Source organism: Nicotiana tabacum, chromosome 3, assembly GCF_000715075.1.
Source record: "Nicotiana tabacum cultivar K326 chromosome 3, ASM71507v2, whole genome shotgun sequence".
Classification (NCBI taxonomy): Eukaryota; Viridiplantae; Streptophyta; class Magnoliopsida; order Solanales; family Solanaceae; genus Nicotiana; species Nicotiana tabacum.
The window spans coordinates 10,151,754-10,171,198 of record NC_134082.1 but is presented as its reverse complement, the minus strand read 5'-3'; positions in this window follow the sequence as shown (position 1 = coordinate 10,171,198).

Below are 19,445 nucleotides of genomic sequence, written 5' to 3'. Positions count from 1 at the left end.
ACGTCCTCACTTAAACAAATCGGCTTAACCATCTATCATCCCAGAACTCCTCGGTAGGGGCAAAAAGGGATTTCGGGGCTCGACAGTGAAGCTTGACTAAGCCCCCGCGAAGGAGACGAGGACTATACATCCGGATCAAATAGTTCAGGGTGAAAGGGAAATTCCCTCTATCATGCTCGAATAATGCCTGACCATACAAACCACATGCCGGAATGAAGGGTGAACTTGACCCAGGGTTACCTGGTAACTCTGGCAGAAGTCGAGAATCATAGGGTTGATCAGGGGCGAGGATGGCCCTACCGGCCCCAAAGAGAATGGGTAGGTGTACACACTCAGAAAGCTGGCCTTATGAGCCGTAATATCTTTATCCCGAGCGGGAATCTCCATGAGCACGGTATCTCCCCAGCAGCAGTCTGCCTTCACTCTTTTGATGTCCGTTATAGAGCTAATATACTGAGTTACAGGCTCGCAGCGCCCTGACTTTGAGGAGGGTCTCTTGACCCTAAAATCGGAGATCATCACAAAGGGTCATGGAATATACTCCTCGGCATGGGGGGGGGGTGAGTGGACACTTCGCCTCGAGAGAGAAAAGCGAAGAAGACGAGCCCGCAACCTCCTTGGAAGCAGAAGTGGAAATATTCGTCATCCTTGGGGAAATCTTAGGAAAGAAGAAAAAGGGGTTGCGTCCCTGGGAAAGAGTGAGAACGAAGGGAAACAAACCTCACTAAGGGTTTTGAACATGAGATGGAATCTAGAAATGAAGAGGCGAGTATTTATAAAAGCACCATGGGTACATTGAAGGAAGCCAACTGCCGCAGTCAATGCTAAAATCTACAAAAACGGTGCACATAATGCGCCTTGACATCTTGTACCCATTCGCAAGGTCATCAGAGGAAGCAGGGGTTCAAAACCATTTCTTATCGTTTCTTGTCGCCTTCACTCTAAGAAACACGGAGACTATCTGTATACGGCGAATCCGGGGGCCCGATTTCCCCGTCATAAGGACCGTCTCGTGGTCTTGTCTCTCGAAGATCGAAGCCAAGGTCGAGACTCATCCTCGAGGTTCGACATAAATCGGTCTGAAGGATATCGCATTCTGACAAATATAGCGGGCTACAGCAGGCGAGAGGGGAGTTCCCAAGGCACGCGGCTTAACCTGACAAGGTTGGTCTATCGGGGGCATATTTTCAAGATGTCACGTCTAACCATCCTATCTTCCCATCACTTTGTAGGCTCGGCTGATGTTGCTCCATTTCTCCACAAGTGCAATGATATATCTCTCTCTCTTTTCTTTCTAACTTGCTCGTTCTCGCTGGCTCGAGGCCACTTTAATATTTATCGATTTCTTACTTGTTCTTCATTCTATCGCTTGGTATTGGCCATATTGAGCTTTGTTTGATCATAATTTAGCTGTTATCCCATTTCCAGCTATCTTCGATAGCTCGAGCTCAACCCAGACATCGACCCCGAGGTCCCCATCGACCAGTCCTATATCCGGTAGCACGCCCCTCGGTTTGATTACTATCTCGTTTTAGCTTGCATTTCATCATTAAACTCCACATTCTTAGCATCATATGCTCTAACAACTAGCATAAAAATAGATCACGTATTTTTAGAATCCCATTTACAAATTTAATTGTTGTTACCACTTTCACGGTAAACAACTTAGTTACCTAAAAATTGTTATTTTGCACCTATAATATATTTTTTAAATATTTATTTCATTTCATATAACTGTATTAGCATTTTTAAGCTATTTATCTAATTTTGCAATAATGGCCTATATTCATACATAAAGGCTCTTTATTTTATATTATTTGTCAAAATAGCATTTTTGTATTTTTATAATACAAAGTTATTATTTTAAGTATTTTAGTGTATAAATAATATTTTATTTTATTTTATTTATTAAGCATTTTTTATAAAGTATTTTGATAATTTTAGGGTATTTAAATGATAGCCCCATTTTTAACCAATTATCAGCCCAAGAATCAGCCTAATAACCCCAGCCCAAACCAAACAACCCCTTAACCCAAAAGTTGGTCGGTACCCGTTATAATTGACTCGCCCCACTCATTTTTTAAATCCTGGCCGTTGATCTCTCGAGATCAACGGCCTTTGTTCATTCTGTCCTTTTTAATTACCCAACCCAGAAACCCTAACCTCATTTCCCTTTAACCGTCGTCCCTAAACATTCTCAACCTCCCCTTCTCTCTTCTGAAGAACCCTAGCTGCCTCCCCTTAATTCTCTCTACTAATCCCACTAATGATGGGATTCGACCATTATTCTCTTGCCATATTTGAATCCTTTTGGTACTGTTTGTCCATTTGTGGTGTTACCTAGGTGCTTGCCTAAACATGTCAAGCAATATCTTCCGAGATCGAGTCAAAGTGGTTCGAATCTTTGATTCTAAGCGCAATTTCATCTATATGCATTCAATACTACACTGTGTGAGTCCGATTTTATTTAGATTCTACTGATTTACTCTTTTCCTAAAAAAACTAAGGTTTGAGATTTCCCCTTTTCCTTTACTAATTCTCGATTACATGTGATATTCTTCCCTTTCTTGTGTTTGACTAATGGGTTTTCCTTATTTTTCTGTTGAACCTATTGCACTTCCTTATTTTATGTGTTATTTTCCCTAAAACTGATTCTAATTGATTCTCGCATGCTACAATTTCCTTATTCTGTGTTTAATATACCGTGTTTCCGTATTTTTTATGTTGAATTTGCTACTATATAAACCCCTCCCCTAAATCCCCTTCAACAGACTTTGGAATCATGTAATCACTACTATTGTTCTCACTACTCTCCTCTCTCAAGGCCATTGAACAACCTCCTCCGGTGCAAGTATTGCTCGGAGCCTATTCTCGGGGATCTTGTGAACTCTGAAGCATTGGAGACATGGGATTTTCGCTATTACATTATTTACTCTTTTGATTCTGCTACTGGTTAGTGTTTTAAACCTTTGCAATATTCAATTTCTTTCCTTCTACATACTTATATGTGTTTGAATTACATAAGCATGATTTAGTTGCGAGTCCATAACATTGCACTGCTATGATTATAATGCTTAATCCTCTTTGTCATTCTGTGTTAGTTGAACGCATAAGATAGTTTACTGCTTTGTCCTTAGTTTATATTAGGCTAATCTATAATCCTCATCATGGTTTGCACTCCTATGTTGATCCTTTATTTTTATGGAATGAGTTTTGTATCTCTAGCATTTGAATATGTTCAGTTTTGCGTTTCAATGCAAGTCTATTTTGATATGAATCTGACTACTGTGGCTATATATTATTAGTTATAGAATTTCTTTATGTTTTGCTTTAGATATCACTACAACTCTATAGAAACCACCCCCACCTTGAATGAATTCTTTAAGTGATGAGTCTTGTGTTTGATTGACTGTTCTTTGTGTACTATATGGAATACTACCTTAAAGTTTGCTCTAAATATGTTTCCTTGCTATCCTGATTTTAAGATAAATACTCTATTCTCTTCATCAACTATGACCTTGCTTCTATGCTAATGTGTTTTCCCCAGTATGTCTTGGTTCATTTGCTACCATGTCCTTTCATTGATTATCACCATGTGTGTCCCCTATCATGTCTAAATACTGATTGACATAGCTCTAGGATGTATACTCAGCTTAATGGGATCTTTAGGTTTCGACTAGTTTAACTCCATGCATATGCACATGACAATTTATGTATGCTTGTAAACCTATTTCTTCTTCTAATTCTTTCAATATAAGGTTTTCTATGTGGTACTTTGCTATGTATACTTTGTTGGACTTACTGGCCTGCTTGACTAGTTGCTCTGTATGCTCAACTTGGTGTATTACTTAATTTCTGTCCCTCCATCACTATCCACTCTCCTTACTTGCTACTCTGTTATTCTGAATTCTTATTCTTAGCCGGATAAAAGCCAAGGCTATCTTGGTTCTATTGTTGGCCTCCCTAGTGTGATAACTGCTCGGGGTCCAATTAAGTCCCTTGTGAACTCTAACATACTAGGTCTTGGTCCAAATCACTCCCCCAACCTCCAAAACTATTCCTACTATTCTGCTTCCATGTCATGTACTGTGTACCTGTATTGGTTGTTCCAAGTGGTTCAACACTTGATGTTGTGGTTAAGTAATTTGGTTTGGACTCTTCTATGAACCTTTGGGTCGAGTGTTGAACATGACTTTGTTGAAGTCATGGGTACGTTATGTAAGAGATATGGAAGGCCCAACAATGTTGGGTATTTATTTATTTTGTTTGGGCCTATTGTAGGCCTGTTCACTGTTATGTAATATTGTTACTTTACTCATTATTAGGCATGTAATAATCTTTATATGAACCATTGGGGTTGTTAGTAAAAGAGAATGGGGTATATTTTAATATTTACCTACGATGGGTAGATAGCATGCCTATAGGACTTAATAATATGTTTACTATATATGTCATTCACTCTCTATGCACACTATAGAATTCATGCCACTAGGAAAAACACACACTCACACTACTTGTCTACTAGAAAAGTGTGAGCTCAAATGCTTCAATTATTGTGACGACCCGGCCAGTCGTCTCATGAGTTACCGCTTCATTTCCCCCATTTCTACTTTATTATGCTTCGTTATCCGTGTTTTATATGATCGAGTTGAGTAGGTTGCGTTCGGAGTTGATTTGGTAAGAAATGAGACACTTAGTCTCTTTTGAGAAGGTTCAAGTTGGAAAAGTCAACCGGATGTTAACTTGTGTGTTAGAGGGCTCAGATGAGAGTTCTAATGGTTCGGTTAGCTTCGGGAGGTGATTTATGGCTTAGGAGTGTGATCGGGATTGATTTTGGAGGTCCGGTGTAGAATTAGGCTTGAATTGGAAAAGTTTGTATTTTGGCGATTTCCGGTTGTTAGGCGAGATTTTGATATAGAGGTCGGAATGAAATTTCGAGAGTTGAAATAGCTTTGTGGTGTCATTTGGGATGTGTGTGTAAAATTTTAGGTCATTCGGACGTGGTTTGGTTGGGTTTTTGATCGAACACGTATTTCAGAAGTTTTTAGAAAACTTAAGCTTCAATTTGATGTGAATTGATCGATTTGGCGTTGTTTGAGGTGTTTTGATGATTGGAACAAGTTTGAATGAGGTATTGGATTGTGTTGGTGCTTTTGGTTGAGGTCCCAAGGGCCTCGGGGTGATTTCAGATGGCTAACGGGAAGTTTGGAACTTGAGGGATTGCAGATTTTTCTGCTGCTTCTAGTGTTTTCGCACCTGCGGCTTGGGGACCGCAGGTGCGGTATCGCAGATGCATTGATTGGATAGAAGAAGCGGAAAGGCTAAGGAAGGCCTGGAACCGCAGATGCGGAAGGGGGACCGCACCTGCGGAGCCGCAGAAGCGGCGAGTGGATCGCAGATGCGATGTTGGTCCCTTAAGTGAAATTCCACAGATGCGGAGATATGACCGTAGAAGCGGCACCGCAGAAGCAGTTATTTGACCGCAGATGCGGTTATGTCTGGGTAGAAGGTATATATGTTTCTTTTTCGCGATTTTTGAAGGGTTTAACCATTTTTAACTTCAGACCTAGAGTTTTTGGGTGATTTTGAAGAGAGATTTCAAGGGAACTTCGATAAGGTAAGGATTTTGGACTTAAAACACACTTCTACGGTGGTATTTCATGAATTAGGACTGAAATTTAAGGTATTAATGGACTAAAAATGGAGGTTTAGGGCTTGAGTTTAAGAGGGCTTAAATTAAGGATTTGAAGGGTCAATTGAACTCCGATTTTGATGTTGTTGGTATGTATGAACTCGTGGGGAGATGAGGAATCTAATGATGTAAAAATTTCTGAGTTTCGAGAAGTGGGCCCAGGGCTCGGGTTTTGCTAATTTCGGGATTTTTGATATTTTTCGATTGTTTTCGCTTGGGACTTGTTCCCTTTAGCATATTGTGACGTATTCGTTCTGATTTTGGATAGATTCGATGCGCGTGGAGGTCGATTCGAGGGGCAAAGGCATCACGAGCTAAAGTTGTAGCCGGTTCGAGGGGAGTAATGATTGTAAATGATGTCCTAAGGGTTTGAAATCCCGAATTGCACATCGTAGTGCTATATTGAGGTAAGACACGCGCTGGATGATGAGCGTGGGGTCTTTTACTTCTGGGGATTGAGACTTGGTCCATCCCGACTGATAATTTTACCGTGTATTTGACTGAAACTTATTTGTTATCATCATGATTTGGACTAATTGCCATATTTGGGCTTCGTGCCAACTATTTGAACCCTTTAGGGGATTTTGACTGATTTTCCTCGCTATACTTGTTAAAAATCATATCCTCGGTCATGTTTCTATCTGTTTTAAACGATTCGAGCCGGTTTTATCATACTATTCCCGTGAGAGGAATTTGTGGGCTGAGATCCCTATGTTTTATTATTGTGCCCAAGAGGCTGTGAGGTTAATGACTGAGAGGGGTTGACAACCCAATGGTGAGGATATTATATATGTTATGGATCGGGCTGCACGCCGCAACAATACTTATATGGATCGGGCTGCACGCTACAGCAATATAGTGCTTGGGCTGTAGGAGCCCCTCCGAAGTTTACACACCCCTAGTGAGCGCAGTTGACTATCTATATGGATCGGGCTACACGCTGCAGCGATGTACGGATCGGGCTGTACGCCGCATCAGTTATTTTGATTTCTGTTATTATGAGAGATATACGGGTCGAGAGCTGAGAATGAGTACTAAGTGATGAGAGTGAGCCCGTAGAGCTGATACTATTCTGAGTGATTGATACTGTGCCCGAGGGGCGGATTTCTACTTGTTATTACCCGCTAAATTTCCTGTTTTACCTGATTTAAAGAAATTTCATTTGACTTCTTCACTGATTTACTGTTTTACATGATTTTTACTACTTTGATATAGAATTACTTTGTGCCTTTACGTGTTTTTATGCTTTCAGCCATTATCTATAATTATTACTCACTGGGTCGGAGTACTTACATTACTTCCTGCACTGTGTGTGCAGATTCAGGCATCGCAGAGTCTGCTCCTGAGTGCTGATCTTCCCATCCAAGCAGTGTTTCGAAGATCATGAGGTAGTTATTGGCATCCGCAGCCCCCCGTGCCTCCCTTATCTTATCATTTTCATATTCTTAGAACTATTGTATCGGGTTTAGTGATTAGTAGACTGTATCAGGATTTCTATTAGTTGCTCATGACTTGTGACACCTCGGTTTGGGCTGTGTCGGGATGGCTTTTACTGTTGTTATCGTTAATTCCGCAAATTATGGATATTATGTCATGCTTTAGAACTGTTTATGATATTTAACTGTTTAAAAGAGGTGTTCTATTTTGGTCTGGTTGGCCTTGTCTTCACGAGAGGCGACATCACGACCGGGTTCGGGAATTGGGTCGTGACAAGTTGGTATCTGAGCCTAGGTTACATAGGTCTCACGAGTCATGAGCAAGTTTAGTAGAGTCTCGCAGATCGGTACGGAGACGTCTGTATTATCCTCGAGAGAACTTGTTGGTCCGAGTGCTAAACTTCTATTATTCTATTATCTCACAGATGGTGAGGACGCGAGCTACCGGACGAGGTGGACGACCACCAGTGCCACTAGTTGAGACCACCAGAGGCCGTGGATGCGGTCGTGGTCATGGCAGAGAAGTGAGGGTAGCACCTGTAGTTCCACCGGCTGCCCTAGCTCCGGATCAGGGTTCAGCTATAGATTCTCCAACAACACCAGTTCAGGCACCAGTTGTGCCCATCGTGATTCCAGGCCTTCAGGAGGCTTTAGCTTAGATCTTATCAGTTTGCACTGACCTAGCTCAGACAATTTTGGCCACTACAGCAGCAGCTATTTCACAGGCCAGGGGAGGCAATCAGACTCCCGTTGCTCGCACACCTGAGCAGGTAGTGCAGGGACTTCAGACGCCGAGGGCACCTCCAGCCCAGCCGGTTGCACCAGCTTAGGAGTTTGTGGTGCTAGTTATGTCGGATTATGAGCAGCGTCATCTTGAGAGGTTTGGTAGACTCCAGCCTCCGTCATTCAGTGGTGCCGAGGGCGAGGATGCCCAGGGTTTTCTTGATAAGTGTCAGTGGATGCTCCGTACAGCAGGGATTCTTGAGACTAGTGGTGTGGCATTTACCACTTTTCAGTTTACTGGGGCTGCCTTCACTTGGTGGGAGGCATATGAGAGGCATAGGCCGGTTGGTGCAGCGCCCCTTACTTGGCAGGAGTTCTCCACTCTCTTCTTGGAGAAGTATGTACCACAGTCCCGCAGAGAGGAACGACGTAGACAGTTCGAGTGGTTGAAGTAGGGGGATATGACTGTGTCACAATATGAGTTGAGGTTTTCTGAGTTGGCTAGTCATGCCGTCTGGATGGTTCTGATAGATCGTGAGAGGATCAGGAGATTTGTTGATGGCCTAAACTACCATCTCCGTATTCTTATGACTAGAGAGAGAGTATTAGGTGCTAAATTCGAGGAGGTGGTTGATATCGCGCGCGAGATTGAGATGGTTCGTCGTCAGGATCGAGAGGAGAGGGACGCCAAGAGGCCTCGAGGGTCTAGCAATTACAGTGGTGCTCCTTTGAGGGTCCAGTTCCAGCATGGTAGAGGTCATTCTTTCAGGCTTGCTCAGTCGGCCCATCCAGAGTACCGTGGGGCATCTTCGGGTTATGGTCATCATGGATCTCAATGGGGCCAGTCATCACTCAGTGCCCTACCAGCCCAGAGCTCGTCATATGCCCCATCAGTCCAGGTTTCTTCCATGCCAGGTCCTTCTACTGGTCATTCCGGTGCTATGGGTTCCCTTCAGTCCCCATATCCAGCACCGGGTAGTTATTATGAGTGCGGAGAGATTGGACATATGAGGAGGCAATGCCCTCGACTTTGTGATGGTCAGCTTCAGCAGAAGGGTCAGCCTCGACTTTTTCTCCAGTTACTTCACCACCCGCCCAGCCAGCTAGGGGTAGGGGTCAGGCAGCCAGGGGTCGCCCTAGAGGGGGAGGTCGATCAGGCAGTGTCCAGGCTTGTTTTTATGATATTCCAGGTATGACAGATGTTATTGCTTTAGATGCTGTCATTATAGGTATTGTTTCAGTCTGCCACAGAGATGGCTCTATATTATTTGATCCTGGTTCCACCTTCTCTTATGTGTCCTCGTATTTTGCTCATCATTTAGGTATGTCCCGAGAGTTTCTTGCTTTACTTGTTCATGTATCTACCCCGGTGGGCGATACTATTGTTGTAGACCGTGTGTACCGGTCATGTGTGGTGACTATTGGGGGTCTGGAGACCCGAGTGGATCTATTGCTATTGAGCATGGTGTATTTTGATGTCATTTTGGGCATGGATTGGCTATCTCTATGTCGTGCGATTCTAGATTGCCATGCTAAGACAGTCACTCTGGCTATGCCGAGTGTACTGCAGATCGAGTGGCGTGGTGTGACTGATTATCTTCCTAGTAGAGTGGTCTCTTTCTTGAAGGCCCAACGTATGGTTGGGAAGGGCTGTCTTTCATATCTAGCGTTTGTGAGAGATGTTGGAGCCGAGACTCCTAGTATTGATTCTGTTCCAATTGTGAGGGATTTTCCTGATGTGTTTCCTGCAGACCTGTCGGGCATGCCACCGGACAGGGATATTGATTTTGGTATTGACTTAGTGCCGGGCACTCAGTCTATTTCTATTCTGCCGTATCGTATGGCACCAACAAAGTTGAAAGAATTGAAGGTGCAGCTTTAGGAACTCCTAGATAAGGGGTTCATTCGGCCTAGTGTGTCACCTTGGGGTGCGCCGGTTTTGTTTGTAAAGAAGAAGGATGGCACAATGAGAATGTGCATTGATTATAGGCAATTGAACAAGGTAACAATTAAGAACAAGTATCCCTTACCTCGCATTGATGATTTATTTGACCATCTTCAGGGAGCGAGAGTGTTCTCCAAGATTGATCTCCGTTCGGGCTATCACCAGTTGAAGATCAGGGATTCAGATACTCTTAAGACTGCTTTCAGGACCAGATATGGTCATTATGAGTTTCTTGTCATGTCTTTCGGGCTGGCCAATACCCCAGCAGCATTAATGCATTTGATGAACAGTATATTTCGGCCTTATCTGGATTCGTTCATTATAGTATTCATTGATGATATTCTGGTGTACTCTCGTAGTCAGGAGGAGCACACAGAGCATTTGAGGGTTGTATTGCAGAGACTGAGGGAGGAGAAACTTTATGCAAAGTTCTCCAAGTGTGAATTTTGGCTTAGTTCAGTAGCTTTCTTGGGGCACGTGGTGTCTAGCGAGGGTATTCAAGTTGATCCGAAGAAGATTGAGGCAGTACAGAGTTGGCCTAGACCGTCCTCAGCCACAGAGATTCGTAGCTTTCTTGGGTTGGCAGGCTATTATCGCTGGTTTGTTCAGGGATTCTCATCTATCGCATCGCCTTTGACCAAGTTGACTCAAAAGGGTGTTCCATTTGTATGGTCGGACGAGTGTGAGGAGAGCTTTCAGAAACTCAAGACAGCTTTGACCATAGCTCCAGTATTGGTTTTGCCATCAGCTTCAGGTTCATATATCGCATATTGTGATGCCTCGAGAGTTGGGATTGGTTGTGTATTGATACAAGAGGGTAGAGTTATTGCTTATGCTTCTCGTCAGTTGAAGCCCCATGAGAAGAACTACCCTGTTCATGATTTGGAGTTGGCTACCATAGTTCATGCATTGAAGATTTGGAGGCATTATTTGTATGGCGTATCTTGTGAGGTATTCACCGATCATCGCAATCTTCAGCATTTGTTCAAGCAAAAGGATCTTAATTTGAGGCAGCGGAGATGGTTGGAGTTGCTTAAGGATTATGATATCACTATATTGTACCATCCAGGAAAGGCCAATGTGGTGGCCGATGCTTTGAGCCAAAAGGCAATGAGCATGGGGAGTTTGGCATATATTCCATTTGGGGAGAGACCTCTTGCAGTTGATGTTCAGGCCTTGGCCAATCGGTTCGTGAGGTTGGATATTTAGGAGCCTAGTCGGGTGTTGGCGTGTGTAGTTTCTCGGTCTTTCTTATATGATCGCATCAGAGGGCACCAGTATGATGATCCACAATTGCTTGTCCTTAAGGACAGAGTTCAGCATGATGATGCCTGGGATGTGACCATCGGTGATGATGGGATGTTGAGGATGCTGGGTCGGATTTGCGTGCCCAATGTAGATGGGCTTAGAGAGTTGATTCTAGAGGAGGCCCATACCTCGCAGTATTCCATTCATCCGGGTGCCACGAAGATGTATCAGGATTTGAGGCAGCACTATTGGTGGAGAAGAATGAAGAAAGATATCGTGGGATTTGTAGCTCGGTGTCTCAACTGTCAGCAGGTAAAATATGAGTATCAGAGACCGGGTGGCTTGCTTCAGCAGATGGTTATTCCCGAGTGGAAGTGGGAGCGGATTACTATGGACTTTGTTGTTGAACTTCCACAGACTTTGAAGAAGTTCGATGCTATTTGGGTGATTGTGGATCGGCTGACCAAGTCCGCGCACTTCATTCCTGTATGTACTACTTATTCTTCAGAGCGGTTAGCAGAGTTATACATTCGAGAGATTGTTCGGCTACATGGTGTTCCAGTTTCTATTATTTCAGATCGGGGTACTGAGTTTACTTCCCAATTTTGGTGAGCCATATAGAGAGAGTTGGGTACTCAGGTGGAGTTGAGCACAACATTTCATCCTCAGACGGGCGGGTAGTCCGAGCGTACTATTCAGATATTGGAGGACATGTTGCATGCTTATGTTATTGATTTTGGAGGTTAATGGGATGCGTTTCTACCGCTTGTAGAGTTTGCCTACAACAACAGCTACCAGTCGAGTATTTAGATGGCTCCGTATGAGGCTTTGTATGGGAGGCGGTGTAGATCTCTAGTTGGTTGGTTCAAGCCCAGCGAGGCTAGACTATTGGGGATAGATTTGGTTCAGGATGCCTTAGAGAAGGTGAAGGTGATTCAGGGGAGGCTTCGTACAACGCAGTCGTGTCTGAAGAGTTATGTGGACCGGAAGGTTTAAGATGTGTCCTACATGGTTGGTGAGAAGGTCTTGCTAAAAGTTTCGCCCATGAAGGGTGTTATGAGATTTGGGAAGAAGGGAAAGTTGAGTCCGCGATTCATTGGGCTTTTTTAGGTGCTTCGAAGGATTGGGGAGGTGGCTTATGAGCTTGCTTTTCCACCCAGCTTGTCTAGCGTGCATCCGGTATTTCATGTTTCTATGCTTCAAAAGTATATTGGAGATTCGTCTCATGTTTTGTACTTCAGCACGGTTCAGTTGGATGATGATTTGACCTATGATGTGGAGCTAGTAGCTATTTTGGGTCGTCAAGTTTGGAAGTTGAGGTCAAAGGATATAGCTTCAGTGAAAGGGCAGTGGAGAGGTTGGCCCGTGGAGGAGGCTACCTAGGAGACTGAGTGGGAGATGCAGAGCAGATATCCTCACCTATTTGAGGCCTCAGGTATGTTTCTTGACTCGTTCGAGGACGAACGTTTGTTTAAGTTGGGGAAGATGTGACGACCCGGTCAGTCATCTCATGAGTTACCGCTCTGTTTCCCCCATTTCTACTTTATTATGCTTTGTTATCCGTGTTTTATATGATCGAGTTGAGTAGGTTGCATTCGGAGTGGATTTGGTAAGAAATGAGACACTTAGTTTCTTTTGAGAAGGTTCAAGTTGGAAAAGTCAACCGGATGTTGACTTGTGTGTTAGAGGGCTCGAATGAGAGTTCCAATGGTTCGGTTAGCTTTGGGAGGTGATTTATAGCTTAGGAGTGTGATCGGGATTGGTTTTGGAGGACCGGTGCAGAATTAGGCTTGAATTGGCGAAGTTAGTATTTTGGCGATTTCCGGTTGTTAGGCGAGATTTTAATATAGAGGTCGGAATAAAATTCCGAGAGTTGCAGTAGCTTCTTGGTGTCATTTGGGATGTGTTTGTCAAATTTCAGGTCATTCGGACGTGGTTTGGTTGGATTTTTGTCGGAAACATATTTCGAAAGTTTTTGGAAAACTTAGGCTTAAATTCGATGTGAATTGATAGATTTGGCGTTGTTTGAGGTGTTTTGATGATTGGAACAAGTTTTATTGAGGTATTGGGTTGTGTTGGTGCTTTTGGTTGAGATCTCGGGGGCCTCAGAGTGATTTCAGATGGCTAACGGGAAGTTTGGAAATTGAGGGATTGCAAATTTTTCTACTGCTTCTGGTGTTTTCGCACTCGCGGCTTAGGGACCGCAGGTGCGGTATCGCAGATGTGTTGATTGGATCGCAGAAGCAGAAAGGCTGAGGAAGGCCTGGAACCGCAGATGCGGAAGGGGGACCGCACCTGCGAAGCCGCAGATGCGGTGTTGGTCCATTAAGAGAAATTTCGTAGATGCGGAGATATGACCGCAGAAGCAGCTATTTGACCGCAGATGCGGTTATGTCTGGGTAGAAGGTATATATGTTTCTTCTTCGCGATTTTTAAAGGGTTTAACCATTTTTAACTTCGGACTTAGAGCTTTTGGGAAATTTTGAAGAAAGATTTCAAGGGAACTTCGATAAGGTAAGGATTTTGGACTTAAAACACACTTCTATGGTGGTATTTCATGAATTAGGACTGAAATTTAAGGAATTAATGGACTAAAAATGGAGGTTTAGGGCTTGAGTTTAAGAGTGCTTAAATTAAGGATTTGAGGGGTCAATTGAACTCCGATTTTGATGTTGTTGATATGTATGAACTCGTAGGGAGACGAGGAATATAATGATGTAAAAATATCTGAGTTTCAAGAAGTGGGCCCTTGGGCCTTGTTCCCTTAGCGTATTGTAATGTATTTGTTCTGATTTTTCATAGATTCGACGCGCGTGGAGGCCGATTCGAGGGGCAAAGGCATCGCGAGCTAGAGTTGTAGCCGGTTTGAGGTGAGTAATGATTGTAAATTATGTCCTGAGGGTTTGAAACCCTGGATTGCACATCGTAGTGCTATATTGAGGTGAGACACGAGCTGGATGATGAGCGTGGGGTCTTTTACTGCTGGGGATTGAGACTTGGTCCGTCCCGACTTGTCACGACCCAAACTAAAGGGCCATGACTAGCACCCGACCACACTTGCCGAGCACTAACGTACATTTCATCTAACCTTCATTACTATCTTTTAGGGCTGACGAGATCAATATAAATGGTAGACCTAGATCATGGACAACCAGCAATAAAATATGATGGCATGAACATACATAGCAGGGGATGACCAGACAATCAAGAAACTACATATAAGGTATGAGCTACCACGCTACTATGAAAGACTATACAACAAAAACTAGCCGACAAGGCATACCAAACTATACAGGAGCTGACACCTATCTATGAGCCTCTAAAAGAACATAAGTGTTGCAACATAGCCGGAACAGGGCCCCGACATACCCATAATGTCTATAACAAAAATTGCATACCAAGACCAAGGCAAGTCCGGAGAAGGGATCGCCAATCACCGCTGAACTGGACAGTCTACTGTGGTGAGGGAGCTGCACCTGCCTGTCTATCAGGACCTGCATCACGACATGAAGCGTCCACAAATAAAAGTACGTTAGTACGAATAAAGTACTGAGTATGTAAGGCAAGGAACCATAAATACGATTAGTAATGTAAGCAAGGATAGAGAATATACAACCTGTAACATCTTAGTACCTCTGAGGGCTACTTACATGAAATGCATGATACATATGTATAAATACATAAACCTTTAAAGCATTCGCCTCTGTGGGCATCATCATCATCATATCGTACCCGGCCATAATAGGCTCGGTAGAATCGTACCCGGCCACGTGGAGCTCGGTAAAACCCAACTGATCAGTGGTTGCACAATAGGTGTCGTACCCGTCCAACTATAGCGTGGCTCGGTAGAGTAAAATAGATACATATATATAATGCATGCTCGACTCATGGAATCACATTCTAAACCTTTCGGAGTGACGTAAGGTCAGTATCCTCTGTACACGTTATTAGGACTAACTCTTCACTATGAACCTTATAAGAATCAGGAAGTACCAACAACATTGATAACATAAAACTAAGAGAAGCAACATTAACATCAATCGTTCCATAAGAGGGAAAACAATGTAAGTACTGCTAGCTTCTAAGAGTAGAGTATCTTTGGAAGCTCGTTCATTACATTATGTACAATTGAAGTCGTGCAAATGAAGAAAAGGGATAGTCTCACATACCTTGTATATACTGCCCCAATCTCAAGCTATGCAATTGTCAAAACTCCTTAGTCTACAATAAGAGAAACGATACTATCGTTATCATTTAAGCGTCATAACTATTATGTATCGACCACAACCTATTTTACGATGAAACGGACAGCACATCCCCTATATATATGACCTCACACCATTCAAAACATTCACCAAACAGCCCAAACAACATCAATAATAAACATATTGAGCCTCCCAAAATAGTTCACACACAGCCTAACCACTCCATACATACGACGACCACCGTAGTCGTGTCAAACAACCTGGAAATATTACGAATAACTATCAGCCCATAAACTTACATATATATGGTGTTTCTCCACACCCTTCCTCCTCCAAAACTCCACAAGATAGTAGTAAAATACACAGCCCAACAACAACGCAAAACAGTCCACAAAACAATAACATTACTACCAAGCCTTTCGATATATATCTCACAAGTTCTAGCTTCAATGGCTTAGCCGCAACTTGGATAATCTTAAATACATATAGAGTAAGAGGTTCCTTACCTTTATACAGAAAGAACAACTCCAATTTGACCTTAAATTTCCATGAAATATCCCTCCAATGCTGCCACAACAACAACAGAGCGAAACTAGCGATCAATTAGTGTTTTTCGGCACTAGAATCACTTTAGAAGGCCTGAAATCACCTAGGATTGATATTAAGAACATGAGGGAGTATTTACAGAACATAAACCCTTTAAAACCACCTCCCACACGAGTTGGAACGACACAAAAATGAGCAACAACAAGAAGAACAAGAGACTTACTAGCGCCACGGAATTCCCGACACTTGATTTGTGTTGTTTGCCCTTTTTTGGGTCTTGAATCTTGAGAGAACCTTGAGAGGATGTTCCTAGGGTTCTAAGGTCTGAAAATAGTGAAACGAAATGACTTAAAACGGGTTGGAGTCATCCTATATAGGTCCAAATATCTTAAACCGACTTAGTGGGCCCCATAGAGAGGTGCTTGGCGCAGTCTCGCGAAAACGCGAATATCTCTCTACTCTGAGATCGTATCGATGAATGGTTTAATGAGTTGGAAACTAGACTCATAGATCTTTAATTTTGTTGATATATCAACCCGTAATTCCTTGTAAATTATGAGAAAAGATTAGAAACATTTGACCTAATGTTTAAGTAAAATTATGAACCTAAGTTGCGACAACCTTTGTCGACTTTTGTTTCATAACTCGTTTGACTTCAAAACTTATGATACGGATATTATATGATTAAAATACTTTAATAAATGACCTCTTGAGTGTATTAAGCGCCGTTATATTACCTGAAAATACGAGTTACAACATCCTTGATTCGTTTAACTTCTAATACTGGTTAATCACTCTTATACACTCTTGTATCACTTAAGACCAATAGGATTGACTTCTTATCATCTCAAAGATAATTCCTTTTTGGATTTATGTTAACTAATATATGGCATGAACTAACACATGTGGATATGGGTTGTAACACCCTCCCCCCCTTAGGAACATTCGTCCTCGAATGTAAGGGTTTATGGGGAGTTTAAATCATCGTGGATTCCAATGGAAATTTCCGATCAATTTTCCCCTATAAAATGGTCACTAGCAAAACTTGCAAGTAATTAATCCCAACATATGGCTTCACAAGGCTACACAAATCATTATGCATATTTACATTATCTACATATCACCATTTTGTATTAAGGAGGAGTATTCTCAATTTATTGCTTACCTCATAGAGCCGTTTCACCTTCCAATGTATCATGTCTTCCACCAGCATCCTTGTTATCTTCATTCTGGAATAAGTAAGGGTATTTAGACTTCATCTCCTCTTCTGCTTCCCATGTCATTTCTTCCATATTTTTGTTCCTCCATAATACTTTGACGGAAGCTACATCTTTTTTTCTCAGCTTGCGGACTTGCCGATCTAATATCTCCACTGGCACTTCTTCATATGATAGGTCCTCTGTAACTTGTACATCTTTGATAGGGACGACTCGAGAAGGGTCTCCAATACATTTTCTCAACATAGATACATGGAATACCGGGTGGACAAATTCCAATTCGGATGGCAATTCTAACTCATAAGCAACCTGTCCAATCCGTCGAAGAATTTTATACGGCCCGATATACCTTGGAATCAGCTTACCTTTCTTCCCAAAACGCATAATACCCTTCATTGGTGAGATCCTCAGGAAAACCCAATCACCAATCTCAAACTCTAGATCACGACGTCGGACATCAGAATAAGATTTTTGCCTGCTTTGTGCCGTCCTCAATCGCTCATGTATCACTTTCACCTTCTCAATAGCTTGGTGAATCAAATCTGGCCCATATAATTCTGTTTCACCGACTTCGAACCATCCAACTGGTGATCTACATCTCCTCCTGTATAGTGCCTCGTATGGGGCCATTTTAATACTGGAATGGTAGCTATTGTTATAGGCGAATTCTATGATTGGAAGATGATCATCCCAATTCCCCTTAAAATCTAGAACACATGCTCGTAGCATATCTTCCAGTGTCTGAATGGTACGTTCAGCCTGTCCGTCAGTCTGCGGATGAAATACAGTGCTGAGATTTACCTGTGTGCCTAAACCCTTCTGGAAAGACCTCCAAAAGTTAGCCGTAAATTGAGCTCCTCGGTCTGATATAATAGATATGGGCACACCATGAAGCCTAACAATCTCCTTGATATACAACTTTGCATAATCTTCAGCCGTGTAAGTTGTCTTCACTGGCAGAAAATGGGCACATTTTGTAAGTCGATCAATTATCACCCAGATGGAGTCAAACTTATGATAAGAGCGAGGTAATCCAATAATGAAGTCCATATTAATCACCTCCCACTTCCAGGTCGGAATCTCTATATTTTGAAGCAATCCACCGGGTTTCTGATGTTCTATCTTTACTTGTTGACAATTGGGACACTGGGCTACAAATTCTGCAATAGACTTCTTCATATTATCCCACCAATACTGCTCCTTGACATCATGATACATCTTTGTCGAGCTGGGATGGATGGAATATCGGGATTGATGAATCTCATTCATAATCTTCTCTCGCAACCCTGCCACATTAGGCACACACAATCGGCTCTGGTATCTCAGTGCCCCATCTTTTCCGATCCCAAAAGCCATACTTTTACACTGTTGAATGCTTTCTCTTAATCGTACTAAGATAGGATCTTCATATTGTCGTGCTTTTACCTCGGCTACCAAAGATGATTCTGATGTATTCTGTACAGTAACACCTCCGTCATCAGAGTCTAACAATCTGATTCTCATATTGGCTAGCTGATGAAGCTCTTTAATCAACCCCCATCTACCTGCCTCAATATGTACTAAGCTTCCCATTGATTTACGGCTGAGAGCGTCTGCCACAACATTGGCTTTACCAGGATGATACAATATCTCGACGTCGTAGTCTTTCAATAATTCAAGCCACCTACGCTGCCTCAAATTCAACTCTTTCTGCTTGAAGATGTATTGTAAACTCTTGTGATCTGTGTAGATGTCAACATGGACATCGTATAAGTAGTGCCGCCATATCTTCAAAGCATATATTACTGCAGCCAATTCCAAATCAGGGGTTGGATAATTCTTTTCATGTTTCTTCAATTGTCTTGATGCATAAGCAATCACATTCCCACGCTGTATCAATACGCACCCCAAACCTATACCTGAGGCATCACAATATACCACATAATCTTCTGTTCCTTCAGGAAGAGTGAGCACTGGTGCAGATGTCAATCGATTCTTCAGCTCCTGAAAACTACGTTCACAAGTGTCAGACCACTGGAATTTGGTAGCTTTTTGTGTTAACTTAGTCAATGGTGATGATATAGAGGAAAATCCTTCTGATGGTGTTGTAGGTCTCGGCCAATTCTTTACTGCATCGATCTTCTGAGTGTCGACACTAATACCCTCATCAGATATCACATGGACAAGGAATGCTACTGAGTTCAGCCAGAATTCACATTTGGAGAGCTTAGCATATAACTTACGATCCTGAAGCGTCTGTAATACTATCCACAAGTGGCCCGCATGTTCCGCCTCCGACCAAGAATACACTAGAATGTCATCAATGAATACAATCAAGAACACATCAAGATAGGGCCTGAATATAGTATTCATGAGATCCATAAAAGCTGCTGGGGCATTTGTTAGCCCGAACGACATCACCAAGAACTCAAAGTGCCCATATCTTGTCCGGAA